This window comes from Parasteatoda tepidariorum, chromosome 9 (genome assembly GCF_043381705.1).
Source record: "Parasteatoda tepidariorum isolate YZ-2023 chromosome 9, CAS_Ptep_4.0, whole genome shotgun sequence".
In the NCBI taxonomy this organism is placed as follows: Eukaryota; Metazoa; Arthropoda; class Arachnida; order Araneae; family Theridiidae; genus Parasteatoda; species Parasteatoda tepidariorum.
In genome coordinates, this window is record NC_092212.1 from 67,927,349 (window position 1) to 67,947,506 (window position 20,158).

At 29.5% G+C, this 20,158-nt stretch overlaps 1 protein-coding gene across 3 annotated transcripts in view; it reads right to left on the reverse strand.

Moving 5' to 3' along the window:
* The window catches only part of LOC107437956 (semaphorin-5A), a 276,806-nt gene that overhangs the window by 84,258 nt on the left and 172,390 nt on the right, over positions 1–20,158 (reverse strand). Inside the window, exon 1 of one of the 3 annotated variants that reach the window (XM_016050106.4) lies at positions 9,690–10,042. The exons of 1 other annotated variant lie outside the window; for it this stretch is intronic. The gene's annotated coding sequence lies outside the window, so the exon portion shown is untranslated. Of the gene's footprint in view, positions 1–9,689; positions 10,043–20,158 lie in introns of those variants that run through there. One more of the 3 variants, XM_043039560.2, reaches the window with a different exon arrangement.

The following is a 20,158-nucleotide window of genomic DNA, read 5'->3' on the forward strand; positions in this document are numbered from 1 at the left end:
CTTATTTCGGCTTCCCTTTGAATATTGATATCGCCAAGCGGTATCCGCAAATAGATCACGATTTTTAAAATGGCTTCAAAAAAATAATGTATTATTAGATTAGAATTATTTCTTTTTTTTTTCAATCATTGAATAATGTAATGCATTCAGGTTTTATCAGCTGATATGAAATCTCATCTTAAACACTCATATTTTTATAAACTGAATGTATAGTTTAAATGACACAAGAGCCGGTAACGGATATTATTTTCGCATCTTTTTATACCAACCATAATGCAGGTATTTTACTCAAATATTTATAATTTTATGTTTAACAATTTTGTTTGATAAAAAGAAACCCGATATGGAAAACCCTTTTTTTAAATTTGCTGATAAAAGCATCTTCTGATCGATGATCAGATTAGCACGTGACTCAGATGCAATCTTAATGGTTCCAAAGAATATGCTAAATTTGTGCCGACGATATTTTAAGTTACGAAATTAGACTAAGAAAACGTACTTTCTCTGAATAATCTTACTTTTTTTTTTTNTTTTTTTTTTTTTTTTTTTTTTTTTTTTTTTTTTTTTTTTTTTTTTTTTACAGATTTGGATTTTTGATCCTCAAAATATGAGATACCGCAACTTGTAAAATAATGTCCCTCAGGATGCGTAGCCAGATTTTTCAACAAGAAATAAGCACCTTTTAAATACTCAAAAAATATTTTTAATCACTTTGCAAAAAAAAAAAAAAAATCATAATTAGGATCTGTGCTGTAATAAAAATTATTTTTTTTTCTATTGTTCAAAGTTCTTAATTTATTAACATATAATCAATAAAATTGAAAAACATTTTCAAAAACTTTGCATAATCATGACAAAACAACTAGTTCATGATATATCTCAAGAGAAAATTGCGAAAATCATGCATTTTTTTAAATTTAGAACGACAAAAAAATCTCTTTTTAAAAGATAAAAATTAAGCACTTTTTACAAACACCGAATAAGCTGAATGATCAGAACCAAAAAAGATCGTCATCATAACCAAAATTTTCTAAAAACAGGGGTCTGTTCAGACATTTTGTGAAGGGTCCGTTTTTGTAAAATTTTGAAAAAATTACTCGTAATTTGTGATTATAAAATAAGCGTTAAGTCACATTCCTTCAACCAGGGTCCGTTCTTGTGAATTTGTGCAAATAGGGTCCGTTATTGCAAAAAAACTTTTTCAAAGAGTTTTTAAACTGTAAAGACATACAAGATTATGCTCAACACTGTAAAATTATAATTAAAAAAATTAAATTTTAAAAAATAAACAGCAATTGCTGCAACTAGAGATGCAACATACAAATATTTGGTATTTAGCCTATACTGCTAAATGCAGAATATTCATTTCGGACGAATAAAGGAAGAAGCGTCTGCTAAAGACAATATTTACTTCGTTTACATCTGTCTCTCTTCCCCCATCCCCTTCCTGGGAAGGGTTTATTCGATTAACAAAACAATAATGACGATAAACAAATTTGTGAAGGGTCCGTTTTTATGAAAAGATATTTTGTAAAGGGTCCGTTAACGGACCCAAATTTCTTCTAAAACAGACCCCTGAAAAAGGATTAAAATTCTAAAACATTTTCTTCACCAATTTTCTATAATTTTAATAAATAAATTACTTGAATATTTTCCATCACCAGGGGCTGTTCAGACATTTTGTAAAGGGTTCGCTTTTGTAAAATTGTGAAAAAATTACTCGTAATTTGTGAATATAAAATAAACGTTAAGTCACATTCTCTCAACCAGGGTCTATTATTGCAAAAAGACTTTTTCAATGAGTTTTTAAATTGCAAAAACATACAAGATTATGCTTATTATTATTCTAAAAAAGGATTCTAAATTTTAAAAAATATTCTAAAAAATTTCTCAATTTTCTTCACCAATTTTCTATCATTTTATTAAAAATAATAATTGAATATTTTCTATGACATCTTCAAATTGCAAAATAAAAAACCATACAGATCAGAATATAATACGGATAAACCAGCCAACATAAATCGTTTCTACAATTCCCATCAAAATAAAAAAAGTTACACCCATCGACCAAGATGAATGATCGGAACCAAAAGATCGTCATCATGACCAAAATTTTTCAAAAAGGGGGGGGGGAAGGGATCGTCCAAGCAGGGTGGAGAGAGTACAAGAGGAAATCTTCCAGTACCTGCCAGGAGCACAGAAGTCAAGAGGTCACCCTCTCATAGTAAAAAAAAAAAAAAGAGGCCCGAAGCGAGGGATCGCCCAAGATAACTTCCGAAAAAAAAGTTTGATAAATTATCCAGGAGTGCCGAAACAGTCCGCGGCGGCCATTTACATTTAAGTTTCGCCAGAGAATGAAAATTGGAACTTGTTTGAAAGGGGCCCCTTTTTCATAATCGGGCCTTTCTTCGCAAAACGCAATGTGTCATAAAATCACCACATATTTCCGTGCCAGTGAGATACAGTAAACTTGATTGTCGACGGTGTTATCTGTCGGCTTAAGTGGTCACGTGTGCTGTTAATTTGTGAGATGTTAATCCAGAGAATAGTTGGAAATATAAATAACTTCAGATTTGGAAAGGTGGTACATTTTTTGTATAACAAATATAATGGCACCAATTTTAAGGTTGAAGTTAATTGAGAAATTCGTATAAGAAAATGTAAGTCTAAAAGCAGGGGTCTGTCCAGACATTTTGTGAAAGGTCCGTTTTTCGTGAAATTGTGAAAAAATTACTCACATTCTTTCAACCAGGGTCCGCTTTTATGAATTTGTGCAAATAGGGTCCGTTATTGCAAAAAAAAAACTTTTTCAAGGAGTTTTTAATTTGTATAGACACACAAGATTATGCTCAACACTGTAAAATTAGAATTAAAAAAATTAAACTTTTAAAAATAAACAACAATTGCTGCTTCTATATTAGAGATGCAACATACAAATATTTGGTATTTAGCCTATACTGCGGAACGCAGAATATTCATTTCGGATGAATAATGGAAGAATCGTCTGCCGAAGACAAAACTTAATTCGTTTACATCCATCTTTCTTTTTTTCAGCCCTGGAAAGGGTTTATTCGATTAACAAAACAATAATGAAGATAAACAAATTTGTGAAGGGTCCGATTAAAAGAAAAATCATTTTGTGAAGGGTCCGTTTTTAAGTTAAAATATTTTGTGAAGGGTCCGTTAACGGACCCAAATTTCTTCTAAACAGAACCCTGTTCTATAACTATTAAATCAAACATAAAAAATAAAGACAGTTTGTTTCTTTTCTAAGAATCGGTTTGCATGATTCTAATATAAATATTCTTTCAAATGCAAAATGCCACAAATGCACCAAAAGCATTCACCATAACGACACAAAATTTACTCAATATAGAGTTTACTCAATATCCGATTCGAATAAACACTCGTTTAAGAGAACAACAGCAGAATAGATGTGATTTACAGACTTTCAAGTAAACAACTGTCAACTTAAGTCTGCAAATTACGCTCAATTTACGACGGCAAGAAAATTGAGGACAGCAGAATTCCAGAAAGAAATAAAAACATTCCATTTATCATCAGTTGGAAGAAATTTTTTTCTTCTCTTTGTACATTAAGCAATTTCTACAAAGGGCATTCTTAATAAGCATGACAATAAGTATGATAATCAATATTCACCAACCAAAAATGACGCAGAAAGGTTAAAACTATAATATATCACAAACCGTGTCATTTTTTTTAAGAGGAGCTCGTGTGATACGTTAAGATTGTAGTGACATGCCACCTTTGTGAAAATAAAATATGCAAATGATTGAGAAATCCAATTATTTACTGTCTTTCGAGAGAAAAAAATCAAAGAGGACGAAGACGACACATTTTATTAGAAGAGGGAAAAAAAAACAGGCGTCACGAATTTTCATACATAATTAATTTGAAGCAGCTCAAAATAAAAATAAAAACTTAATTTTGCGTACTAATTTTTAAAACTAACTATGAGCACTGAGTGAGCCGTGACGGCTCAGGGCATAGAGAGTTTGCCTTTCAATGTGGTGAACCAGGTTCGAATTCCAGCGTTGGGTGGTTGATACGAATTCCGCATTCGGCTTGCACCGCGACCACAGTACTGACGTAAAATATCCTCAGTAGTAGATCATGGGTTAATGGTAGACGGATCACTATTAGCCTGGCGGTGCCGCTTTGGCGTCGGGCTAACAGTGGGAGATTCTCGTGGTCTTCCTCCCCATGCAACGCAGATGAGGGTTAGTTCCATCAAGAAGTCCTCCACAAAGGCAAATTTCTTCCAATACTTGATCCAGGAGTTCCCTTGTCTTCTGGATTGGGGTTCAAAACTACAAAGGCTACCAGGGGTCTGTCCAGACATTTTGTGAAAAGTCCGTTTTTCGTGAAATTGTGAAAAAATTACTCACATTCTTTCAACCAGGGTCCGTTTTTATGAATTTGTGCAAATCGGGTCCGTAATTGCAAAAAAAAACTTTTTCAATGAGTTTTTAAATTGTAAAGACATACAAGATTATGCTCAACACTGTACAATTATAATGAAAAAAAATTAATTTTTAAAAAATAAACAACAATTGCTGCTTCTAAATTAGAGATGCAACATACAAATATTTGGTATTTAGCCTATACTGCTGAACGCAGAATATTAATTTCGGACGAATAACGGAAGAATCGTTTGCCGAAGACATAACTTAATTCGTTTACATCCATCTTTCTTGTTTTCGGCCCTGGAAAGGGTTTATTCGATTAACAAAATAATAATGAAGGTAAACAAATTTGTGAAGGGTCCGATATAAAGAAAAAATCATTTTGTGAAGGGTCCGTTTTTAAGTTAAAATATTTTGTGAAGGGTCCGTTTTTATGAAAAGATATTTTGTGAAGGGTCCGTTAACGGACCCAAATTTCTTCTAAACAGACCCCTGCTAACCGTAGGAGGTTTTCGTGGATTTCCTCTCCATGTAACGCAAATGCGGATTAGTTCCATCAAAAAGTCCTCCACGAAGGCAAATTTCTCCCGATGCATCATCTAGGAGTTCCTTTGTCTTCTGGATTGAGTTCAAAATTACAAGGATACGGAATTGAACATTGGTAGGCGTAAATTGAAAATTTGTTCGGTGGTTCAACGACGGTTATAAAACATGTATTTTGAAATCAGTCCATTACGTTTCAAACGTGTATACGCTCGTTTCCGCATATACGCTTTTTGAGTTACATTCCGATCATCAAACGCGCATTTTGAGCTTTCATTTTCTTAAACGCGCTTTTTGAGTTAAGATCAAAATAAAAACTCCACAGTTCCATGAGCAAAATTACTGCTGCGTGCTAGAATAACTGTTTTAATCTAATTCCACAAAGTTTTAATTAAACACCATAACAAAGCCTGTGGTCTAAAACGCAGGACCTCCTTACAATGTTACTTAGTTTTTTCCATCTTAATATTCAGACTAGTTTAACACCGTTTTTTATGCGTGAGTTGATAATCTTACGCTAACCTCCACATCCGTATTTTATGTTTCAAAACACTCATGCAAGGGCAAAGTTTAAAAAACGACCATAAAAAAACTCTTAATGTTTTTGAACTCTTTCAAAGTTTACGATTATATCATTTGCATACTGGATAAAATTTTCTGGCATTAAGTTCTTATACATTCCTGCGCAATTTTAGAATTCCAGATAAAATATTCTCATAATATTAAGCATAGAAAACAAGCAATTTATTCGAATCGCAATTTAAAATTTTGTTACATGCGACATTTTGGTATGCATTTAGATCAATTCGAATCTAAAATAACTGATCACTTAATTGAAAGATAAAACATAATTAAACGATTCGCAATCTGCGGCAAAACAGAAAAGGGGGGGAAACAAAGGAGGGGGAGACAACATGAGCAACATCTCAATAACGGGGACAAAGATAATATACCTGGGTGACCAGGTAAGCCGGCGCCAATTCCAAAAATAAAATATCCAGATTGAGAACACTAAACATATATAAAGGTGGGGATCAAAAATTTTCTTCCTTTTTTTTTGTCAACTCGAGGCCATATTAAAAGAATTCCTCAAAGAAGAAAAAAATTGCCACACAAAATATGCTGCAACAATAGGAATTAAGGAAGAAAAACAACTTAATAACGCTCTGAATGTTATGACAAAAAGAAGAAACGCTCATATCATATCATCAACGATCATATCTGTGTAAAATCTTAGTTCTTATTAGAAAATTAAATGTATTCTTAGAGTCAAACTTCATGTTAATCCAATTCAAATAGTAAATCAGATATTTGAAGGGAAAAAAAACTTGCTCATGAAAATTTAGAAGCAGCATTTCCTTTAAGTGGCGCCAGAGATTTGGCCTTCGTAAAAACATCATTCTATAGTTTGGGTAAATCAAATCGGTCGAATAGTTCCTGAGAAATCAAATTTTAAATATACGACTTTCTTAAAATTTTCGCTCACCTGTATTTTACCATGTAAAATTACATACTTTAAAATGACGTAAACACTTTTATACCTTATCAAAATTTGTTTCGAATGTTATTAAATAAATTACAAAATAATAAATATTCACTAAAATGTATTTATTTTTTCATGTTAATTCATCTTTGGATTGGATATCAGGGATTCATCATCGGATTAGAAAATTCTATAACAGAGAGCAAAACTTTTTCAATTTGCTAAAAAGTTCGAGATACGACAAAATATGCAAAAAATTAAAATTTACATTTTTGGGTCCAAATTTTAAATCGCTTTCCTGAGCAACATATGGGGACTATATTTCCCAGATTGCGGCAACAGATTTACAGATGCCGGATTGCAGATTGATATTTTGGGGTTCAGAAATCCGAATCCGTCGGAAAAAAAGGTATGTTTATTCGGAGAAAGAACGCTTTTGTTGCCGATTTCGCAACTTAAAATATCGTCTCCACGAACTAATTAGCATATTTGAGGTCATATTGACAACCATGAAGATTGAGTCCTAGAGTCCCATCATTAGATCAAAAGTTATTTAAGATAGGCCATTTTTTTTCCGGCACACTGTACACTTGTAGTATACATATATTCTCGTCCACCAAATCTCACTGTTACATAGAAATTTTTTTCCAAATCTATAATATTTTAAAAAAATATATGCATATTATATTTATATACATTTTTTGTAGAAACAAACTTATTTGACTTAAATATTTTCTCGCTCTCCAATTCTCAATTTATTTTTGTAACAGAGTTAATGATAGTGTTCTAGACTACATAAATATTTTGTTCTAAATATGTTGTTCTTCGACGACTATAAATCCCTGTTGTCGATTTTCGAGAAGTGACATTTAAAAACAATTTTTAAAGAAGAATTGACTGACAAAAGTCGTTGATAATACAAATTAATACATTATTCTGATAAGTAAGAAGTTATCAAAAATATCAATCATGTACAAAATATGTTTTTCAAGTTCCTGGATCTTTTTGCGTATTATCAGTTAAGGCGAATGTCCAATTTACAAAAATCCAAAAAAGTGTGTAAAACAAATTTTAAATAGAAAAAATTCCCGAATTAAGAAGTGCATGTAAAAAGCATATATCCCAAGATCATCAATATTTTAATAAAACAATAATAAAAATATCGAATTACGAACAATGCTGAATAAAAAATTTAATGATTTTTTTTTTTTAATTTTAAGTGAATTTTGATCTCGATGTGAGATTTTAAAATCGCGAGAATAAGAATTCCAATGGGAGATTTTTTAAATCGCGTGAATACGAATTCCAATGGGAGATTTTTTAAATCGCGTGAATAAGAATTCCAGCAGGAGATTTTTTAAATCACGTGAATAAGAATACAGATGTGTAATTTTTAAATCACGTGGATAAGACTCGAGATGTATAATTTTAAATCATGTGAATACGAATCGAGATGTGCAATTTTAAATCACGTGAATATTCGATCACGATATGATTTTAAAATCCAGTAAATGCAATTTTGAATCGCGTTTACACTGGTACGAAAATGCGTAAAAAACGAATTATTTTTCGGAAATTTAAAAAAAAGCAAAATTTTATTTATTTATTTTTTTTTTATTAAATTTTTAAAAAAGAGCAAATATCCACCAAGAAGATGAAAAAAACCATCCTTGAATTTAACCACACACAAGCCAGAATTAATATAAATCGCTAAACTTGAACGATATTAAATAATCTAGGCAAGCTGATTAAACGGTGCTATAAACTTCGTCTGACAAAAAAAAAAGAAGTTTAAGGAAGCATTTAGGTCGTGCGACTTGCTTCTATCTAAAAATGAGTAATACGTTCTGAAACAGACAGTACTTTTTCAAAATATAGCGGAATACACTTCACTTAACCTACATTGCTCTGCATAACCACCATGTTTTACAATTAAACTCTAAGGCAATAAGTGTAAAAGTATAAAATAGAACATTAGATTTTATGACTGCAAGCTTTGAGGATATATTTAAACAGGTTAATAATGTTGGAAAATACGGTTTTTACAATTAATACAAAAACATGTAATTTTATAAGTTCATAAGGAAGCGAAATAGAGTACAAAAATTAAATTAGTTACGTTCAAGTTTAAACAAAAACAATCAATTTCCCCCAAAATAACATTTTCAAATATTTAATAAACTTGATAAATAAAAATTATAAAATCTATCAAGTGTCGAAACAAATTAAATTTTCAAAAACAATATAGAACGATGGTATTTAGAATTAGAACAAAAACTAAAAAGTTTTTGCTAGCAATAAATGCATAAGGTATAAGATTTATTTTATTTTGGAAAAGCATTTCGAAAATTCAAAAAGTTAAGAAAAAAGACGCCTATTTAAATTAAATTGGCTTTAAGTATAAATTTAAAATACCTTTAGATGAGTGGGTGAACCCTAACTTTAGATAACAAATTTAAGAAAGAAAATAGCTGTGGCAAATACAAACTCAAAACATCAAATTTTAATTTCATTCATAAACACGCAATTCGTATCTTTAAAGAACAATTTTGAAAACTGACTACTTAGAATAAATAAATACCCCAACAATGTACAAATAATAAGCTATTTCGTGCTTCAACTTATAGTAGTATTATGGAACAATTTAAAAATTTTAATTTATGTATTTATAAATTCCAAAATACTTAAATCACAGTTCTCGTCTGAAACAAAAATAAATTTTATTTCTAATTCTTTATTCCGATATTAATAAATATAGAGACGTATTAATTCGCTCAATTCGACGAATGAAATTGATGCATTTAAAAACGATTTGGGAAATATCAGTAGTATATAGTTACTAATTATAAAATGGTTATGTTTTTTTCTTGAATTGAAAGTTAATTTCTACAATAATTCTTTATTCCGATATTAAGATAGTCGCGTAAAAACTAGTTCTTTTTTATATATGCAATTGATGTATTATAGAACAATTTTGGAAAGTTTAATAGTATATAATTACATTTTGAGATTAGCAAACATACGAATATTCATCACCGTCAAATAGATAAGGAAGTAAAAAGAAAATCGTTCAGTTTACAACAAATTCCGTTCTGATATTAATCTGTGTTTATTTTCACGTTCTACGCGCACATGCGTAAGTTAAAGAAAATAAAGAACTTACTAAGCTAACTTCTTGCTTAAAATAATAATAAAACAATTGAGAAGAATAAGTTTTCCTTGTAATTTTAACTTACCTGACCACAAATATAAAGTTTATTCCAAAAGCTAAGAAAATTCCACCAAGATTCAGGTTCTCACTAACACTGTTCACTGCTTACGTACTGTATTTATTGTCTTCCCAAAAAACAGTCAAATTCATAGAATTATTCCGAAACAAAAACATGAATTCTAGTTCTTGAGAAACAACACGCTGCCATTTTAAGAAACATACCACTAACTCCGATCAACTTCTCACCCGGTCAAGTTTTGAGCCGGCAATAACAACTTTACAAAAAAGTTCTATTCTCACCTAAACATTGCGCCAAATCTCGCCAAAATGCTGCAACTCAGCTGATCCACTTCTGTACTATCCATCCCTGAATCTTCCCAGATTTGGCGATATTGTTTCGTGTTTGGAAAGAAACAAAGCCTCAGGTGTTTTTTTTTTTTTTTTTTAATGAACTGGCTCAGGTAATTTTCCAAGGACGTTTAAAAGGAAAGAAAGGGCAAACTTTGTGGACAAGGTCGCTTTTCCTTAGAAGGGGTGTACAAGAAATGTCTAGACTTATGGCCCCTTCAATGTAATTTACTGCCAATTATATATTGTTTGCTGTTTTAATCCCTTAAAATCGTTTATTTTATTTATTATTTTTTTTTTTTTTTGAAAATCGGTAATGAAATGAAGTATATCATTTCATTATTTTTCGATCGTTATTTATTTTCTTTGTCATGATTAATAAAATATATTTAGATGAATGAATATATTAATTTTTAAATTTTAGACAATGTAATACATTAATTTCTAAATTTATTTTAGCTATATTTGATATACAATAAAATTTTTTTAGCTTTATTCAATATTTTATTTTTATTCCATTTATTGAGTTTTATTCTTTTATTTTATTTTATTTGATAATTTATTTATTTTTTTTTTTTCATTTATTTATTTTTTTGTAATGATAGCTTGAAATAAAGCGTAAATTACGAAAACGTGACAAGAAAACTAAAACTATTGATAAACCATGCAGATTCGGACCTTTTTAAGGCAGTGTCTGACCAATTTCAGTAGTCAGATTAAGAAATGCGGTTTATTCCATGAAAAGCAAAGGAATCGTTTTACAAACGATTTTTAAATTTTAACGAGATTTTTAAATTTTAGATAATTTAATGTATTAATTTTTAAATTTATTTCAGCTTTATTTAATATACTAATTTTAATTTTTTCTCTAGTTTTATATAATATATTATTTTTATTCAATTTTTTGAGTTTTATTATTTTCGTTACTTTCATTTTATTTGATAATTTATTTTTATTTATGTTTTTTGTTACGATAGTTTTTATAACAAGCAGACAAAATTTTTCTTCAAAAAATAAATAAATAAATAATTAAGGAAATATTATATACCTAGAGAGTTGATCTGTGCGATATTTTTGTGAATGTTGATAAAATGTATTTTGATAACTATAAAAAGAAAAAAAAATTTAAGTAATATTAATTAGTCAAATTAAAAAATTCTTTGAAATATAGATGTTTCCCGGCATTAAAAGCACGATTGAAGAAAAATTGTAATGCCTCACAAACTATTTTTCATAAGCTTTCGCTTAGTTAAAAAAAATAATAATAAATAACTTAATAAAATTCCGAAAAATTGTTCGTTATATAAAATAAAACAAATGAAATGAAATAATGAAATGAAATAAATAGATTTAAAAAAATAAAAGCTTTTGCGATTATTGAATGAATTTTTTTTTCTCTCTCTTTTTATTTCAATGAAATTTTATTTTTATAAATTATACAAATTTTTTATAGCTAATTTTCGCTATGTCTATTTTTTTTTACTGTTTCATTTATTTAATTTTGCTTAATTATTTAATTTTATATTTATTTATTTGCATTTTTATTTTTTTATTTAAGTTAATTCAAGTTTTATTATTTTTAAATATTTATTTTCATTTATGTATTTAATTTTAATTTTTTAATACTCCTTAAATTTCGCGGGCCACTTTTTTCAGAAAAGTTTTGCTACGTTCCTTAGATATGCTAGGTATACTCAATTAATTCACTTATTTATTTAATTTTGTGGTGGTTTCTTAGATTCCTTTGATACACCTTATTAGTTCACCTCTTTATTCTTGAGGCGTTTTATAGAGACACATGAAAGATATTATTAATTCACATACTTAATTAATTAATTTATTTAATTTTAGATTTGCTACAAACGTTCTATTAATTCACTTATCTATTTATTCTGTTGCATCTTTCAGATTCGTTATAGATACACTCAATTAATACACTTATTTATTATTTTATTTATTTATGGCGTTTTTAGTATCACAAGGTACAACCTATTTCTAATCTTTCCCTTATTTATTCATATTTGTAACGTTTTGTAGTCACTTAGTTTATTCACTAATAATTAGAGCCCGGATTTTGATGACCTAAAAAATCTCAACTAATGCCCTTAAAAAGTGCAAAAAATGCCCTTAAAAATGCAAAAATTGCGCAAAAAATGCCTTAAATAAAGTAAAAATATTGAATTAAAAAATGTTTTGCTCTTTAAAATTATTATGAGTCATTTAAAAGATATAAAGCAATGCAATACTTGTTCTACGCTCATTATAGTTTGAAAAATATGTTTTATATCCTAAAATAACAAAAAAAAGGAAAATATATTGACACCAAAATATTTTTATTTTGTATAGAAACTTTAATGGATATAACAACTTCCATCTCATAATATTACTAAATATCAGAATTACATTGGATTATTAAATGTTTTTTGATAATTTGAAATGTAAACGTGCGTCTCTTGTCTGAAAGTAAATTTTCATTCCTGCAAAAGCTTCTTTCAACGTCTACTGATGTTAAGGTGCGTACTTGAAAAAGGCGGTCTTACTTACTGACAATTCTTCAATTTGAAAAGATGTTGCTTCACCTGTTAATATCCTATAGATTTTCTTTATTACGCACCAAAATTTCAAGAAAAATGCCCTATAAATCTAAAAAAAATGCTCTAAAAGACAAAAAATGTTCAAAAATGCAAAAAAATGCAGATGTCATCAAAATCCGGGCCTTACTAATAATTAACCCAGAAAGCAAACCTTACGGCAACCGTGTGTCGGAATTTTCTTTCTATTGTCGCGAAAATGTTTGTACTAAAAACCTTTTTTCAATAAAGCAAAAACATTTCAGTTTAAAACCTTTCGTTGTAAAAGGATTTAGGTTTTTATGTAGAAGGTTGTTTTCCTAGGTTTTGGATTGGTGTAATGTGCGTAGTAGTTATGCGCGTAATTACATATAAATTAGAAAGGGAGTATTTCGTAAGCCTAGCTTAAATATTTATAAAAATATGGATATTTTAAAAAAAAAAACTATTTTTTTTGTCTTACGTTTCTTTTCCTTACTATAACTTTAAAATTATTCAATAAAATAAAACAAATTTTTAGAGCAATTCAAAATTAATTTAAAAAATTTGGCTTTAAAATTTGAGAAAATTTCGTTTAAAACTGCTCAAGATATGAGTAATTGAAGTAATTCTTTTATACTACGCATGCGTGGGAAAATTTTTAAAAAAATTCCTATTTTAGTAGTGAATCGTATTTGGCAACTAAAGAAAAAAGTCCAATTTGAATTTCTTAATTATTTAATTATCGTTTCTTTTCCTTACTATAACTTTAAAATTATTCAATAAAATTAAACAAATTTTTAGAGCAATTTAAAATTAATTAAAAAAATTTTGCTTTAAAATTTGAGAAAAATTCGTTTAAAACTGCTCAAGATATGAGTAATTGAAGTAATTCTTTTATACTACGCATGCGTGGGAAAAATTTTAAAAAAAAATTCCTATTTCAGTAGTGAATCGTATTTGGCAACTAAAAAAAAAATTCCAATTTTCAAGTTGCTTTCGTACTTTTTAAAAGAAAGCTCAACATGAAAAGTTTTCTACAAATATTATTTTGTATCATGAGACAGAATTTCATAACAAATTATTCACAGATCTCATTTTAAGGTTAAAAGGTTTACACGTAAACTGCATAAGAAACCTTTTTAGGTTTACATTAAAAGATTTTTGCTGAGTTAAAATAAACCTTATTTTGCTATCTGATTACATTAGTACACGCTTATACCACGACGAAATGTAATTTTTTAGTGTAACAAAGGTAATTTCAGAAGCATTTACTGAAGTATTTTAACCTTAAACCTTAAAAAAACCTTTTTTTTTCTTTTTTGAACGAGACAAAGATGACTGAAATGTAAAATAGCTTTGAGAGAAAAACTCGTGAGCGTAACGGACAAAGGTGGGTAGAGGTTCTCCTTTCTTATATTAAATAAACACCTAGAGCAGCGTAGACTGCAGCAAAATAAATAAATAAATAAAATTGTTTTTCAATTTAAATTTGAAAATCCCTATGGGTCAATTGTTTTTTCTCTCTCCTACATTTCAACCCTTATAAACAATGTAAGCGAGTCACGCTTGGTATCGTTCGATTGTAGAACAGAACACATAGGTTTTGAAACAATTACTATGTTCGTCATCTCTTACCGAATTTTCCCTATCGTTTCCTTAAAACATAAAGATTTATTTCACTTTAACACTAAACTCCCTTTTTCAAGACACAACAACGAGGAAAAAGTCTATAAAACTTCAGAATTTCCTAAAATAGAAACAACAACATGGCGTCGACAGCCATTTCTTTAACTTAAAAAAACGCAGACGATTTATTTATTTGTCTTCGGCCATTTTCACATAAAATATTGGTATAGAACTTCCTCACATTTTTATATATTTTTTTTGGAATATTTCTAGTTTATAATATTAGTTATTTACATCAGTTTCATATTCACGCATCATCGATATTTGGAAATTCAGTTATTTTTTTGTAATGTTATGTTATTTTGTTTCATTAAAAAGTCGTTTTATAGTTTGTATTTTGCAGGTAATATACTTCGAACGAATATTTAGATGCTTGAATAAACAACGCTGCTGTATAATTTCTTTTTATAAAATGATTATTTGTTTTTTATTTACATACTTTTGTCCTATTTCAAAAGAAGAAAAAAGTTAAAACATATTAATGCCTGTTATTCGAACCACTTTCAAGCTTCGTTAATATATTTATAAGAATATAAGATATGAAGATATAAGAATATAAGAATAATATAGATGTATTATGGCTAATTATATTTTCTTATATACAATTAACTGAAACTTTTGTCTCCACCAGCTTTGAATAGAATCATGTTTTAAGTGTTACATTCAATCTATAGGTTTCCGATTTTAATAAAATTTTGGTAAATATCGCCAAGCATAAACCATAAATTTCATAAGTATCCTGTTTATTTCTCTACTGCGCTGAATGACCTTTTACAGCTTTTTTTGGCAATGGGTTGGGACCGTTTAGCAAAAGCATTTATCTATTACCGTTGAATCTTAAGCCAGAACATTCACTGCACTTTTACAGATTTTGCAAAAATTTTCCAGAAAGAAAACGATTTTCTTACCACCTATCATAAAGCACAGATAATTTTTTTTCCTTTCTGACTTATTTTAAATAATTTTTTTTTATTTAATTTTTTTAAATTATTTATTTTGTTTTTCGTTATTTTCCTTAGTTATACTTGCCAACTTTAAAGAATTGTTTTCCCAGTGAAAGTGAGATGCCAACTAAAGAGACACTGCAAGCAGACACTCAATTCGCCTTTGGTCAGCACTAGCAAACGCGTGTTAATTCCTAGTCCTAGTGTTTAGATTTTACTGTGCACCTGGGCCGCGAAGCGGCCCCTATCCCATTCATCTGGAATTTTTGAACAGTTTTGGTTGAGCAATGAGGTAAGCAGGCAATGGAGTTGCTTTTATGAATGTTTCAAGCTCTTTGCTTGAATAACTAAAAAGGAATCAAAAATAAATTGAGCAGCTTGCTCTAAACTGTGTTTGTTTGATTTTGGAGTTGTTCAGAATTGTATCAGCATGAGTAAACGTTATTTTCAGAAAGGTTGATGAAATTATTTGTTTTGATAGTTATGATATGAGGCGTCGGAGGTGAAATGTGCAGCTATTGGTCTGTAGTTTTTATCTTTGATATAATTTTCAAATTTAAAGATTTCATTAAAATTTGCTGTTTTACATTCTATGGCTTTATCGAAAAAATCTGCGTTTAGCTTGTATATATGCTGTGATAGAGTTGGTATTTTGAGGTCTGCATGTATATTGGTATTCCGGATGAACCATCTTGCACAGGTTATTTTTCTAAGGATCTTGTTTTGGCATTGGTTTAATTTCTTCAGTAGATGTTGAGGTATCGTTGTCCAGGCAGGTGAGGCATAGGTAAGTATTGGGCGGATCATTGCTGTATATAGTAGCTTCTTTAGTTTAAGTGACATATTCTGATTATATATTAATGGTTGTATGGCTATTATTGCTGCATTTTGGATTAATATTGTGCTTTTGATGTGATCATTCCAGGTGAGTTTGCTATTGATTATAAGGCCAAGATAATTTGCTTTTTTAACTATTGGTATTGGTATGTTGAACATTTTTGGTTGAAGTTGTGGAAGTATTTTAATTCTTCTTTTTTGTATAATTAATATTTGTGATTTTCCAGCATTTACTGCAGTTTTCCATTTTAAGCACCAGTCTTCTATTTCGTCTATATGGTCTTGTAGTTTTTGAAGAGCATGATTTGGGTTTCTGGATTTAATAATAATACCGGTATCGTCTGCGTAATAGGCTGTTATGCTGTTATAATCGGCTTTGTTTATAGGAAAATCATAAGTGTATAATATGTATAATATCGGTCCCAGAATGCTGCCCTGTGGTACTCCGGCTGTGATGTTTCTCTTTGTGGATTTTTTGTTTTTGATGGTGATTTGAAATGTTCTATTAGAAAGATAGCAGGATAGGAGTTTGATTATGCCGGGTGGAAAATTCAGCTGTATGAGTTTATATATTGTACCAGTGTGCCATACTTTATCAAATGCTTTGGATATGTCGATCATCAGGAAGGCTATTGTTTCTTTATTTATGATTGCTCTGCCAGTATAGTCTATTATTCGGAGTAACTGTTTGGTGGTATCTAGTTTTTGTCGGAATCCATACTGTTCGTCGGGGAACGCGTGTTAATTATCAAGCCTTATATAAATATGTTCAAACTATCTACATAAATGTAGCGGTAGTTAAAGACAATTTGAATTAAGTTTGTTAAGACAAGAATCAAGTGTGAATGTCGAAATTTTGCTGCCATATTAAAAATAAAATCTTTTTCAAAATTAGCAAGAGTTGGTAGGTATACAAGAGTCTCTAGACATGAAGGGCTTAACAATGATAAGACATAACAATAACAATGATAAGACACATATTCAGGAGACAGTTTTCGGCGAAAAACATCACGATTTCATGTGGCCATTTATCCATTAAATTTGTTCCATATAGACTAGACACATGCCATCATCATACTTCAAATTAAACCAAACTGTACTTCGGGCGGCGAATGCTCAGGGAATAGAGTGTTCGCTTTCTAATGAGGTGAACCGGGTTCGTATCCCAGTCGATGCGAATTCCGCATCCGGCTTGCACCGTGGTGAAGTGAAATATCCTCAGTGGTAGATGAATCATGGGTTAGAGTCCCCTTGCTGTCAGACTAATCGTGGGAGGTTTTCGCTGTTTTCTTCTCCATGTAACGCAAATGCGGGTTAGCTCCATCAAAAATTCCTCCACGAAGACAAATTTCTCCCAATACTTGATTCAAGAGTTCTCTTGTCTCATGGATTATGTTCAAAACTACATGGCTACGTAGTTGAACATTAATAGTCGTAAACCCAAAAATTGGGTCGGCTGTTCAACGACGGTTATAAAAAAATGAACCTTAATACTTTACGCAAGATTTAAATGCAGTATACTCTCGATATTTCGAACTTCCATAGCACGAAAACCTTGTTTTGTCAAAAAAATATTTTTCCCCTGGGCATTACATATCCCCCTATTGTTAATTGGAATTACTATGTCAAAAAGTTTCTTTTCAGAACCTTGTTATGTCGAATTTGTTTTTCGAAATAGAAATTGAATTTTTTCGGAAAAATCCTAAAGTAAGTTTATTGTAAACCAATTCTTTTCTATTTAATGAATAATTATTTTTGTCTTGCTCTTAAAAATAAAATTATCATTGTAGTATCTAGACTTATAACCAACTAACATAACATACACATTTATAAGTAGTTATTCTTATGTTTCGCGATTCTACTTTTTATAGTAATATTTTAGAATATATTTTTCTAATTTTTAGAACATATTTAGCTCTTATCTTATTATCTCGAAAACTCGCTATCTCGAAAATTTTTGTAGCGTTCCTTTCCTTTTGTAGATATCGAGAGTATTTCCATAATTTGAAAATAGTATTATGGTATTTTCATAATTTGAAAATACCATAATTGGACGAAATACAGCTCAAGAATTGCTAAATCGTCAAAAATAAGAGATTTTTTTTTCTTTTGAGAATATTTACTTTGAGATATCGAGAGTATTTTCATAATTTGAAAATGGTATTATGGTATTTTCATAATTTGAAAATACCATAATTTGACGAAATACAGCTCAAGAATTGCTAAATCGTCAAAAATAAGAGATTTTTTTTTCTTTTGAGAATATTTACCCACGAAAATGTTAATCTAGTACAAATAAGTTCATAATAAGATACAAATAAGTTATAAGTAAGCCACAAATAAGTTAATCTAGTAAAGTAAGGAAAAATGTGAGTAAGTAAATCACTTCCAGTTTGCGCAGAAGTGATAGATGAGTTAGGAATTCGTCAAATATCAAGGTAATCACGATTCAGCAAAATTCACGTCTTTTCCTCATGAAATGATTGTCAAAAATAACAAAATACAGTTTAAAATTTATTGAATGCTCAAACGCAAAAAATTTTTTTATCAGAATGTTCACCCACATAAATGTTTCTGACAAGTAATTAAAGAATTTCCAGCATGCATGAAATATAATATACGATACGAGTTAGGACAACGCTTCCTATAACAGAAAGCCTCCAAAAGTTTTTTTTTTTTTTTTTTTTAGGTAGTCCGATCAGACCACTGTGAAGGTAAACCAGTTTACGAAAAAGTCATTTAATAAAAAATCTAGTTAAAAATATGAAAGTGGTAGTAAATATATGTCTAAAAATTTGTTTAATTTTTGAATATCATTACTTGTCAACTACTATCGATTCAATTCTCTAATACCCAAGACAAAATTCTAAATGGTCCAATCAAGATATTTTGATGGTTTATGTTGGTTTCATGTTGGCCCAAATCTATTTGATGGTAACCAACATCCAACAATTGCCATCATGTTGTAATGGATTTTGAGGCCAACTTCCATCATTTTATGTTGGAAGATGATATTTTACAATATGATGATCAACCAATATGTTATGTTGGAAATTTTTGGGTCAATAATTTCCATCATTTTATGATGGAAAATGATGTTTTACGATCTTTCAAATCCTTCAATTACTTTTGAAATAAAATTTGGGTTAAAGCGCACAACTGGTTCACTTTTTAAAAAGTCTACGCAGACTACTTATAAAATGTCGTGTGGTGGCTTTTTGATAGAGGAGATGATGGTTAAGAAACTGATTCGTCAAATATCTAAAAATATCACGTGATTTCGCGATGAAATAATTGTCAAAAATAATGCCCGGCGAGTCAAAGATTGCTATATTTTTTAAATAAAATATGAGTTTTGATGATAATATGTTTGCCCACAGAAATGTTGATGTAATAAATGTTTTCTGATTGATATAGGCAAGAAACATATTCAGATTTGAGACTTCCTGTTTGCCTCACGAAACAAGTTAGGAGCGAAATGAATGGTTACTTAGTTTAATTTCTTGATATCTTCTTATCTTAAATATCTTGATATCTTCGCTGATATCTTCTTTTCTGTCAGCTAAAAGATTGCTATTTTTTTTAAAAAAAAGAATGAGTTTTTGATGATAATATGTTTACCCACAGAAATGTTAATGTAATAAATGTTTTCTGATTGATATGGGCAAGAAACGTATCCAGATTTGAGACTTCTTGTTTGCCTCACGAAACAAATTAGGAGCGAAATGAATGGTTACTTGGTTCAATGAATTCTTGATATCTTCTTATCTTAAATATCTTGATATCTTCTTTCCTGTCGGGTAAAAGATTGCTATTTTTTTTAAAAGAAATGATTTTTTGATGATAATATGTTTACTCACAGAAATCTTAATGTAATAAATGTTTTCTGATTGATATAGGCAAAGAAACATATCCAGATTTGAGACTTCTTGTTTGCCTAAAGAAACAAATTAGGAGCGAAATGAATGGTTACTTAGTTCAATGAATTCTTGATATCTTCTTATCTTAAATATCTTGATATCTTCTTTCCTGTCGCCTTCAATCCATCTAAATATAAAATAGTTTACCAACTTATACTGATCGTCAAATACCTAAGAAGTCATGTTTCGACACAAATCACGCGATTT